At 42.8% G+C, this 11,837-nt stretch overlaps 1 protein-coding gene and 1 long non-coding RNA gene across 4 annotated transcripts in view; one reads left to right on the forward strand and one right to left on the reverse strand.

Annotated features, from left to right (window-relative positions):
* Positions 1-6,680, reverse strand: part of RBM6 (RNA binding motif protein 6) — an 85,715-nt gene extending 79,035 nt beyond the window's left edge. Inside the window, exon 1 of one of the 3 annotated variants that reach the window (XM_043885401.1) lies at positions 6,510-6,680. The gene's annotated coding sequence lies outside the window, so the exon portion shown is untranslated. Of the gene's footprint in view, positions 1-5,960; positions 6,188-6,509 lie in introns of those variants that run through there. The other 2 variants (XM_043885404.1, XM_043885402.1) reach the window with 2 other exon arrangements.
* Positions 6,681-6,744: 64 nt separating this feature from the next.
* On the forward strand, positions 6,745-11,530 carry LOC122682559. The gene is made up of 3 exons (XR_006337422.1): positions 6,745-7,995; positions 8,107-8,253; positions 9,652-11,530. It is a non-coding gene; the product is annotated as an uncharacterized LOC122682559 (long non-coding RNA).
* The last annotated feature ends 307 nt before the right edge of the window (positions 11,531-11,837 follow it).

An 11,837-nucleotide genomic window follows, 5' to 3' on the forward strand; every position in this document is an offset into this window, starting at 1 on the left:
CTGCCTCTGGAACTGTGAGAAATAAATTCGTTATTAAGTCACCCAATCTAGGGTATTTTGTTATAGCAGTCCAAGCTAAGACACTGGCCAATCTTGTCCATTCCCAATTTAATCACTATTACTGCCATCTCTACAATTATAATTTCCACATCTTCATCTCTAGCTTAGACTTTCCTATAAAGTCCAAATGTCTGCCAGAAATGGTCACTTGGCCATCCTATAGGAATCTCAAGCTCATGTATAAATTAGACTTCACTACTGTTGGGAGACACTTAAACACTTCATTAGAGCTACTTTTTCTTATGAACAGAAATTTTCCAGATTTTATTTTTTTTTTCTTCAGATTTTAAATATTCTTATATCCTCATCCCTTACATCAGCAAATTACAGTCAGGTTCCTAGTTTAAAAGTGAATTTTATAAGATAGCAAAGTGAGTTTTATTAGATAGCACAGCGTGGTGGTGAAGGGACAGGAGTGCAGTCTCTGGACCTACTGTGTTCACAGTTTGACTGCTGGGAGGGAAATCACGGCTTGGCCACAAGGTATGTCCTTGAGCAAGTGATTTAACTTGATGCCTCAGTTTACTTATCTGTAAAAATCCAGAATAAAGATAATGTCTACTTCATAGTTATCAGGATAAAATGACAACGCAAATTCACTAGAGCAGTGCCTGATAAATACATTGCTCAGTAAATGTTACTACTATTTTAAGAGTTTATTTCAAAAATCACTGGGACTTAGAATGTTCCCACTGATGCAAACTCATCTGGCTAAATGACTGACATTAAGGTTTGATTTGCCATAAATTAAATGCAGACATTTTCCATAAATTATCAGTTCCAAGATTTTGTCAACTATATATTTAAAGCACGCATGCAATATATTATGCCAGAAAATACATCCTTTGTAGCCATCTATGACAGAAGTGTTAAGATGTCAACTTAGAAATGTACAAAGTGGTAAAATTTTTTTCAAAATTTTAGGGGTGAAAAATTTTTTAATCCTTTTATATGGTTAAAGGGAATTTCAAGACCACTGGCCTAAGTGAATGCGTTTTAAAGTCTGACAGCCTGGGTTTGAATTCAAACTCCAGCTTTTGGGAATTGCCAGATGGCCCAGTGGTTAGGACTCCTTGCTTCCAATACCGAGACTATAGCTTCAATCCCTGGTCAGGTAACTAAGATTCCACATGCCTCTCAGCACAGTTGAGAGGGGAAAAAAAGGAAGAAAAAAATTCCAGCTTTCTATGTATCTTTAGTAAGTTATATTTAAATTCTATATGCCTCAAAGCTCTCCTCCTACACAACATGAATAACAGTGGTACCTACCTCATATGATTACTATAAGGAGTAAATGAGATCATGCGTAAAAAGAAGTATGTTGATAGCAACATTATTATTATGAATAATAGCCAAACACTGAAAAGAATCCAAATGTCCATCAACAGGTAGATGGATAAACAAATGTGATATACTCATAAAAAGGAATGCAACATGGAAAGTGAAAGTGAAAGTGAAAGTGAAGTCGTGTCCGACTCTTTGTGACCCCGTGGACTGTAGCCCACCAGGCTCCTCCATCCATGCAACATGGAAGAACCTCAAAAAAATTGTAAGTGAAAGAAGTCAGATATCCCAATTGTATGAAATTACATAAAAACATAAAACTACAGAGGCAGAAAGCAGATTAGTGGATGCTAGGACTTGCAGTTGAGAGTGGGAAGTGGAGATTAACAACAAACAGAAACTAGGGAATGTTTTGAGGTGTTCGAAACATTCTAAATCTGAATTGTGGTGATGACTACATCAAACTGAACAGTTACAGTGAATTTTATGATATATAAGTCATGCTTCCAAAAATTTTTTTGAAAAATTTTAAAGCAACAATGTACTAATATTTAGTATAATAATATATAATAGATACTATTAATACAATATTTATTATTACTGCTACTGTGCTCAGGTATTTAAAATCACAATCACATTCATCTGGAAAGGACCTTTCTGAGTATGTCTACCTATACTCTCTGAAACAATAATAAAGGCAAGAATAGTTGAGTACTGACTCTGCCACAGTTACGCATTTTACATGGGTTCTCTCATTTAATCATCACAGGTTCTCCATGGGGTAAATTTTGTTACAATCCCCACTTCACAGACTCTGAAAATGAGACTCAAATAGTTTCAGAGGCCTGTCCCAAAACAATACAACTAATATGAGGAAAAGCCAATATGCAAACTCAAGACCATCTGATTCCAAAGCCCATCCTAAAATTCGTATGAAATTTCATAGGTCTCTGAATAGTCTTGAAAAAGAACATAACTGGAGGACCCTCACTTCTCAATTTCAAACTTACTACAAATTTACGGTAATCAAAACAGTGTGGTATTGGTATAAGGACATACAGAACAATGGACTAGAGATCTCAGAAATAAACTCTCACATACATGGTCAAGTTATTTTCAACAAGGGTGCCAAGACCATTCAAAGGAGAAAAGACAGTCTTTTCAACAATTGGTCATAGGGAAACTGGAAATCCACATGCAAAAGAATGAAGTGCGACCCTTGCCCACCACCATACACAAAAGCTATCCCAAAAAGGGTTTAAAGACCTAAACCTAAAATTTAAAACTCTAAAACTCAGAAGAAAACAAACCAGAAGCTTCAGGCATTGGATTTGGCAGTGATCTCTTGGATATGCCATCAAAAGCAGAGTCAACAAAAAAAATACACAAGCTGGTATTCATCAAAATTAGAAATGTCTGTGTTTCAAAGCACACCAGCAAGAGAATAAAAAGGCAACTCATGAATGGGGGAAATATTTGCAAACCACATATCTGATAAGGGATTAATATCCAGAATATACAGAAAACCAAAACTCAACAATGAAAGACAACCTGATTCAAAAATGAGCAAAGGACTTGAACAGACATTTCTTCAAAGACACACAAATAGAGAGAAATGTAAATCAAAATTACAAGATAACCACTTTATACCCATTAAGATGGCTATTAAAACAAAACCAAACGAACCTAACAGAAGCTAGTGAGGATGTGAAGAAATGTGAACCCTGTGCATTGCTGTTAGGCACATACAATGTATGCAGCCACTGTGTAAAACATACGGCAGTTCCTCAAAAATTCAGAACAGAATAATCATACAATCCAACAATTCCAATTCTTTTAGGTATAAACCCAAAAGAAATGAGAGCAGAGACTCAAGTAGATATGTGCATCCCTCCATGTTCATTGCTGCATTGTTCAAAACAGCTAAAAGGTGGAAGGTGGAAACAATCCAGTGCCTAAAACAGATGAAAAGATAATGTAATATATACATACAATGAAATACTATTCCGCCTCAGAAAGGAATGAAATTCCGATAGATGTTATAACATGGATGATACCTTGGAGATATTCTGCTAAATAAAATAAGCCAGTCATGAAAGGACAAATATTGTATAATTTATGGTTCTATGTATATGGGGTACTTAGGACAGGCAAATTCAGAGAGTAGGATGGTGGCTGCCAGGGGAAGGGGTGGGGAGAATGGGAAGCTATTGTTTAATGGGCACAGAGGTTCAATCTGAGAAGACGAAAACGTTCTGAAGCTGGATGGTAATGACGGTAGCACAACAATGTGAAGGTACTTAATAGCACTGACATGTACATTTTAAAATGGTCAAAATGGTTAAGAAAAAGGGAGGCAGAAGGAAGAGATGGAGGGACTACTTCACACCCATTCAGGTGGTTACCGCCCAAAAAAACTCAGAAAGTAACAAGCGTTGGGATGTGGAGACATTGGACCCCTTGCGTATTACTGGTGGGAACATAAAATGATGCAACTGCTGTGGAATACAGTATGGTGGGTCCTCAAAAAGCTATAAACATAATTAGTATATGACCCAATTCTGGGCATATACACAAAGATACTGAAAGCAGGGGCATGAAGAGATACTTGTGTACCCATGTTCACAGCAGCATTATTTACAATCGCCAAAGGTGGAAACGCAACTGTCCAGCAAGTGAACAGGTAAGTAAAATGTAGCCTATACATATCAATTAAGGGTTGTTCAGCCTTAAAAGAGAATGTAGATGTCAATTACATCTCAATTTTTTAAATTAAATAAAAAGGAATGAAGTTTGGATACACACTATGACATGAATGAACCTTAAAAACATTATTTTACCTGAAAAAAGTCAGACATGAAAGGATAATTATTGTATGATTCCACTTACACAGGGTACCCAGAACAGGCAAATTCAGGGAGACAGAATACAGATTAGAGGTTACCAGGGACTAGAGGGAAGGGGCCAGGGAGTTACCTGCTTAATGGTTAGAGTTTCTGTTTAAGGTGATGAAAAAGTTTTAGAAATAGATGTGGTGATGGTTTCATTACATTGTGAATGTAATTCATGCACTGAATTTTATGTGAATTCTACATATAGAAATGGCTTAAATGGAAAATTTCATTACAATATATGCAACAAAATGTATTTATCACAACTTTGTAAAAAAAAGTACCGTAATATATGAAAAAAATCAAATTAGACACCTTAAATGGGTGAAATGTATGGTGTGTGAATTTTATCTCAACAAAAATTTTTTTTCTTTTTAATATTTTGGCTGCACCACATGGCATGTGGGCTCTTAGTTCCCAGACCAGGGATGGAACCTGCGCCCCCTGCACTGGAAGCATAGAGTCCTAACCACTGAACTGCCAGGGAAGTGACAAAAATTTTTTTAAAAGGTAACAGTGGCGGCTAACACTTAGTGAACATTTTCCTCACACCAGGCACTGTCCTAGAAGGATTACGTAAACCTCACAACAACCTTCAAAGTGGTTGCATTTCTTAACCTCATTTCACACATGATGAAACTGAAGTTAGGTAATTTGCCCAATGTTGCTCAGTTAGTGGAGGAGTCAACATTTCAAACCCTATCAATTTCTAGAGCTCCTACAGTTCCTATCACTGATAGGAAGGTTATAAAAGGTACCCAATAGATGCTCCCTTAACTAAGTGAATGAAATGAACAACTGTGAAAGTCTAGCAGAAAAGTCTATTCTAAGCAAGATGACTCCATGATTTATGATCTTTAAAATTTCAGAATTTTCCAACAGTTCTTTAATCTTAATACAACTTTGAGTTAGATTATTAACACATTATTTCATGTATTTAAACACTGGCAGAAGAGTATAACCTTGCCCGTGTATCCTCAATAAGACAGGAGCATTCACTTTGTAACCTCTCCATTGACAATTCTCCTTATGAAAGGCTACAAAAAACTAGGCTCCCAAAGGCAACAAAAGTAAACCCAATTCTTGGTAACAGAATTCAATGAAGAAGGCGGCGACAGATGTCCAAAAACAGCCTATCCTAAACAGCCTATCCTATGGGCTAGGTACCTGGTTAGATACTAGTTAACCAGGCAAGGTTCAGGTGCAATTTTTGTGTGTTTCACTAAAATGGTAACATACCATTAGACACTGCTTGTCCTACCCTCACTTATCAGTTCTTGAAACCTCTCCCTATAGTCCTCACAAGTCTGCTGATGTTGACATTATTAAACCATTCACAGCGGCGGCACTACACAACAGGAAGTTGAAGCTAACAAACCGAGGGCACAATCCAGAGTTCAGAAAAATGAACCAGGTGACTGGGCGCATCAGAGTCTACTAAACTCCACCTAGATCCCGCAACTCTGACGTTCACAAGCAAACCTAGAATGCGCAAGAATTACAATTACCCTTACAGTTTATGCACCCTACAAAACAAGACCCTTTCCTTTATTTAAAAAAAAAAAAAAAAAGCACGCCCAGAGTTAAGCCCAGTAGCACAAGATCAATTCTAAAGTTAAGAGAAAAACAGACTTATTGATACACCACTAAAAGGAACCTAAAGAGTGCATAATACGAGGAAATAACCCTGTCCTCCCACATTCGCCCAACTGGCATAGGACCCACCAGACCACTCCCCGGGATCCAGGTTCTACAGCCCGGCGCGCTGGGCTCCGAGCTCTCGCGCCCTGTTGTCCGGCCGAGCCCACTCCGGTCTGTCCAAGTCTGAGGGCGAAGCTACGTGCTAAGCACAAGAAAAACTCCCTCTCGAGCGATGCCTCACAACTGGATCAGATTCCTGCAAATGCAGGGGAAAAAAGGAGGAAGAAAGGGCCGCCTGCCTGCAGCCCCTCGGACCAAGAGCACCCAACCGCAACCACGCGCCAGCCACGGACCCCCGAAGCCGGCCGCCCCGAGACGGGACCGGTAATTCCACCGCCAGGCCGAGCCCCGCCCCGGGCCCGCGACCGTTCTGGGGCGTTCCTCCCGTGGGCGGCGCCTCCCTCACCACACCGCCACTTGGCTCTCTTCTTCCTGAGCGAGGCCGCGGCCGCCCCGCGACACCGAAGCCGCAGCTTCCAGGCCGCGCGGGCCCGCGACGTCCAGAGAGGCCTGGCAGGCCGGCCACTTCCCCGCTGGCTCCCTCACGCCCTCTCTACCACCCCAAGCCCTTACCGAGGCAGCGCGGCCTCCGCGGCCCGCTCCTCCTAATCCTCAGCCGCCGCCACAGACCCAGCGTCGCGGAGACCGGAACTTCCTCCGCGCCGGGCCGCTGCCTCCACAAAGGCGCCGCCGCCTTTAGCGCTCGGCCCGCCGGGAGATGGAGTATACAGCGGCGGATTGCGCCGACTCCACTCCCGGCATACCCTGCGCGGGGGCCGGGGGCGGGGCGGGGGTGTGTGCTTGCCTGCGGGGGCGGGGAGTGGGGGCACGCTATTGCCCACGTCCAATGGGAGGGTGCGCTTCCCGGCCCCGGTCCGCTGGGCCTGCTGGGGGTTGTGGTTTGGCCCTTAGCCCACCGCCGCTCGTCTTCTTTCGCTCTTAAGAGTGTGAGCAAAGCGTGCAGTCTGTGGGTGGCTTGGCTTTCTCGAGATTTGCTCCCCGCCAGAGTGCGGACAGGACCTTGGCCTGCCTAGCTTAAAAAGGACCTATTCTCCGTTAATGTGAAGGAAATGGAAGGGAGCCTTTTCCGCCCTAAGCCTTCCGGGGCAGGAGTTTGTGGCCCACACAAGAGCCTGGCTCCCGACCCTCCCATAAGATAGAGGAGCAGTAATCACTCGCTCGTCCTCTTTTCCTTCTGATGGGTTTTCAAATTAGGCATTCCCAGCTCAAGAATATCACTGGTGGGTAGTAGTAATTTGTCCTTCAAAGAGGTAAACATATGAAGGAACTAATTATTTTTGCCTTATGCCCACTCTCTTTGGGCAATAATAATTGCAACCCTTCATCACAACTCTGCTCCTGGCCTTGTGCTGACCCTTCATTATCTGATTTAATCTTCAGTGCTATTCACAGATACACTGGTGGGTATCATCTGTCTTAAAGGTTTAGTAGCGCTACCTATAAAGGAAATTTCACTCAGTTTCCAGGAGGCCTTGCTAGCTCACGGGCCATAAATCTGGCCAAGAGTGATTTGAGCAAGGTCCCAGAGGAACTGGAAGGTATCTGCAGATCAACAATGTGGGAAACGGGGCAGCACAGCTTTCAGTGTGCAGCTCACGTCCAGAATCTTCTCACAGCTAATGTTCTTCAAATGGCCAGCTCCAAGCTTCCAAGTGGATTGTACATTGTTGAAATGCTTGCTGATTCCAGCTACCCAGTATCCTCAGACAGTGGCCCCTCAGGGAAGGTAACCTGATTATAGAGCCTGAATTCAACATCATGGAATCAAAGAAGTCTGCTGCAAGAAAAGCCTATAAATTATTCTAAAATAAAGTAATCCTTATCTGTAGAGAAAAGAGATTGTTGGGTTAAGTAGTCCTTAAAGTTACTTTTCCACTTTTCAGGCACCTTGTCTGGAAGTCATTCATTCAAGAACTTCATGAAGCACCTGCTCTGTGCCAGGCACTGGATCCGGTGCTGGCGTTACAGGAGCTTGAACAAGGCTGATAAACTTTGCTGCTCTGGTGGCGATGGGAGTGGGAATGGCTATCGAAGACAGGTGACAAACTAAACAAGATATATGGTCTCTGCTCAAAGGAGTTGGTTTCCGTAAGGAGGGAGATGGAAAGCTGTTGGGAGGCTCTAAACAGAATAATATCATGATTTCCAGGTAAATAGGATCCCTCTGGCTTCTGTGTGGAGAATAGGCTGAAGGTGAAAAGGGCAGAAGCAGGCCAGCTGGTTAAGAGACTGCCTGGAAAGATGGAAGAATGTGGGAAGAGCAATTTTGGCAGGAAGAGGAGCAGCTCAGTTTTCGGTAGGTTGTTTTTGATGCCTAGTAGACCCTGATGCTGGGAGGGATTGGGGGCAGGAGGAGAAGGGGACTACAGAGGATGAGATGGTTGGATGGTATCACCAACTTGATAGACATGAGTTTGAGTAAACTACGGGAGTTGGTGATGGACAGGGAGGCCTGGTGTGCTGCAATTCATGGGGTCGCAAAGAGTTGGACATGACTGAGCGACTGAACTGAACTGAACTGAGACAAGCTGTGGAGTTGGCAAGTGGCTACATTTGCCTAGAGTTCAAAGTAAAGGTCAGGGTTAGAGATGCAAATCTGAGAGGTATAAACATCACTGCTGCTGGTACCTAAAGCCTTGGGCCTGGATGAGATGGCTTTGCGAATGAAGGAGTGAGTTACAGACTGGAGAGCAGAGTTCAGCCCTGAGTCCTGGGGCACACCAGCACTAACAGGTTTCAGGGAAGAGGAAGAACACCTACACAGAACTTTGCTTCCCAAACTGGGCCATTATTGGTGGATCGCTCCTTTATCAGATAGTACTTTGTCCTTCCAAGAGGTAAACATATGAAGGAACTAATTATTTTTGCCTATGCCCACTCTCCTTGGGCAATAATAATTGCAACCCTTCATCACAACTTTGCTCCTGGCCTTGTGCTGACCCTTCATTATCTCATGTAATCTTCAGAGTAACCATATGATATCCCCTTTTGTAGTTATGGAAACCAAAGCCCAGAAAGATTAACTTGCTGCAGCTCGAAAGTAGAAGGTGGGGGGATTCCAACTCAGGTCAGTCCTACTCCAGGGCTCATGCTCTTGACAACTTTCCCCTTTTCCTTAGGGTGATAATGGAGGGTTTTCAGAGGAAGCATCTGGTTGTTTTTTGTTTTGTTTTGTTTTTAACGTACACTGGCCCATAGTACTTGTAAGGCTGTTAATACTACCTAAGACCAAAAAGTATGAACTGTTTAGAAGAGCTGATCCAGAACAGCGCCCTCATCCAGAATGGAGAGTACAACATCCAGTTGTAGAGGTGGGTTGGCTCACTTTCAGCCCCTAAAATTCTCACACAGATGAACCCAGCAAAGAGGAAGGCCGCTCTGCTGCCTGTGGTTCATTGCTGCCTTGATCACACTTGGGGCCATGACTCTTCAACACTGAAAGCAGAGACTTGATCAAATGTTAGAATGAGAGACAGGAACCAGGAGAGATATAGATGATACAAGGACGACAGATATAGATGATACAAGGACAACAGATGAAATTTTCCAGCAGATTAGGAGAGACAGTTGCTTTACCAGGAACTGCAAAAGCAATAAAGGCAGGAAGGAAAACCTCTTTGAAATTTACAGGAAAGGACTGCCATTCTTATTATTAGTTCAGAATACTTCGTATTATATAATCTTGTGTTTGTAGGAGGGGGAAACTGCTGAAGATGCTGCAAGAGTCATTGAAGAATTTGCCCTGAGTCACACCAGCAAGACAGCAACAAGGCTGGAACAGATCTCAGCCTCTGTATACAATCGGGCCTTTTCACTTCAGCTGCAACCTCTTCACAGCACCTCAGGTTCTGAAATGTCCACTCCAGTTACGGGAAAAAAAAAAAAAAAAGGGAATCTGTGGAAGAACAGAGGTCTTTTACCTTTGTGCTTCCTCCTGGTGACTCAGATGGTTAAGAATCTGCCTGCAATGCGGGAGGGCCAGGTTTGATCCCTGGGTGGGGAAGATCCCCTGGAGAGAGGAATGGCAACCCACTCCAGTATTCTTGCCTGGTGAATTCCATGGACAGAGGAGCCTGGTGGGCTGTGGTCCATAGGGTCGCAAAGAGTCAGATATAACTGAGCGGGTAACACTTAGTTACTTACAACTAGTCCTCATTACTGCTGCTGTAGAGATGACACACTGGGTCCATGCAAATCACAGGCCTGGACAAAACAGAAAGCTGAGATTTTAAGGAGCCCCTGACCTGGATGTGCAGGGTAGCCTGGTGTTTGTGGCCAAGCCCAAGGCTTAAAGCAGTGTCATACAGTGCCACAGAGCCATCACAGAATTGACAAGTGCTATTATCCCAAAAGACCTAGATTTATTTCTTTGTAATTCTATCAGCAAAAGTGACATTTAGGAAGGGTTGTCCCAATAGTCAAATATAGGTCAATAGGTAGATTACAACAGAGGCTTTTTTTTTAAGAGAATTATATTTTTAATATCTGTTTATTTTATTTGACTGTGCCAGTTCTTAGTCGTGGCACATGGATCTTTGATCTTTGTTGCAGTATGCAGGATCTTTAGTTTCAGCATGTGGTATCTAGTTCCCTAACCAGGGATTGAACCTGGGCTCCCTACATTGGGAGCTCAGAATCTTAGCCACTGGACCGCTAGGGAAGTCCATTGAGTGACGTACGCTCAAGTGTTAGACGCTCATGGGGTATATGGTCACTTGCTTGGCTAAGGAGATACAATACTTCCAAGTGACAGTGGTTCTATCTGATAGAGCTGATGTGCTTGAAAGCAAGAGTGAGACTCAAAGAAACCCTGAGGTCACACGGAGACGGTTGTGGTTGGTTGGGTATGTTAGAAATCTTTAAATTTGTCTTCTTTGGGGATCAATTCTATGGGCTGCAACTTCTGGTTAATGGAATGTAGTCAGCATATTTCTGTTCAGATCAGAGACTATGAGATCTTCTTGGCTTATACTCTTGTAATATGGCAGGATTAATGAGAGTAAAACTATATCAGTGATACCTACTTTAAGGGAGGAAGCCTGTCCTCCTGAGCCAATGAGGAGAAAAATTACTGAGTGACCTGTGAAGACTTGGAAAGACGCCTCTTCTTTCCTTTCCAGGGGAACAGATAGTTAAGAAATCGGGCATTTTCTCACATATTCTTAACTGAAAGGGGGGAGAACGCTTCCCTTAAACTGCGTGCATGGGTTTAATAGCCCTGAGCAAAGCCATCTCTCGTAAGAGGCCACAGCTTTGTCACAGTGCCCGTCACAGTCCAGTTTTGGATGTGGGCTCAAAGTGGCAGCTGTCTAAGACTGTGAGAAAAGCCCAGGGGGCAGGGCTCCCCCAGTTCCAGTGTAGGACTGAGATGGAGACAGGACACTTGCATTAGGGTGCTTGGAGCAACAGGGATAATCAGAGGAGTGACTTCGGACTTTTTCCTTCATCCCTAAACTGTTGGGTGAATTAACCATGAGGCTATTAAGTAATTTAATTGCTTCAGAGACACATGAGTAGTATCGTTGTTAATCCCTAATTTGATTTCTTTAAAGTACTCTCCAAAAATAAAATTGTTGGGAAATCTTTATGTTGTCCTTTTTTGTTTTTTTAATCACTTTGCATCTGGGAAATTACAAATGTTCGTAGGAGAGTTTCCTTACCCTGGCAAATCACCCAGGAAGTTTTTAAAAAAGATATGGATGTGTGAGTCCATCCCAATCCAATTAAATCAAAAGTTCCAGGCATTTGTGTGTTTTAAGTTCTCCGGGTCATTCTGTGTACAGAATTGAGAACTACCATTCTAGAGACTCATATATTAAAATGTGATTGAAAAGATGTCCTTTTAACGTCAAACCGTGTGCCTACACATCCTTTACAGCC

Source organism: Cervus elaphus, chromosome 24 (assembly GCF_910594005.1).
Source record: "Cervus elaphus chromosome 24, mCerEla1.1, whole genome shotgun sequence".
Taxonomy (NCBI): domain Eukaryota; kingdom Metazoa; phylum Chordata; class Mammalia; order Artiodactyla; family Cervidae; genus Cervus; species Cervus elaphus.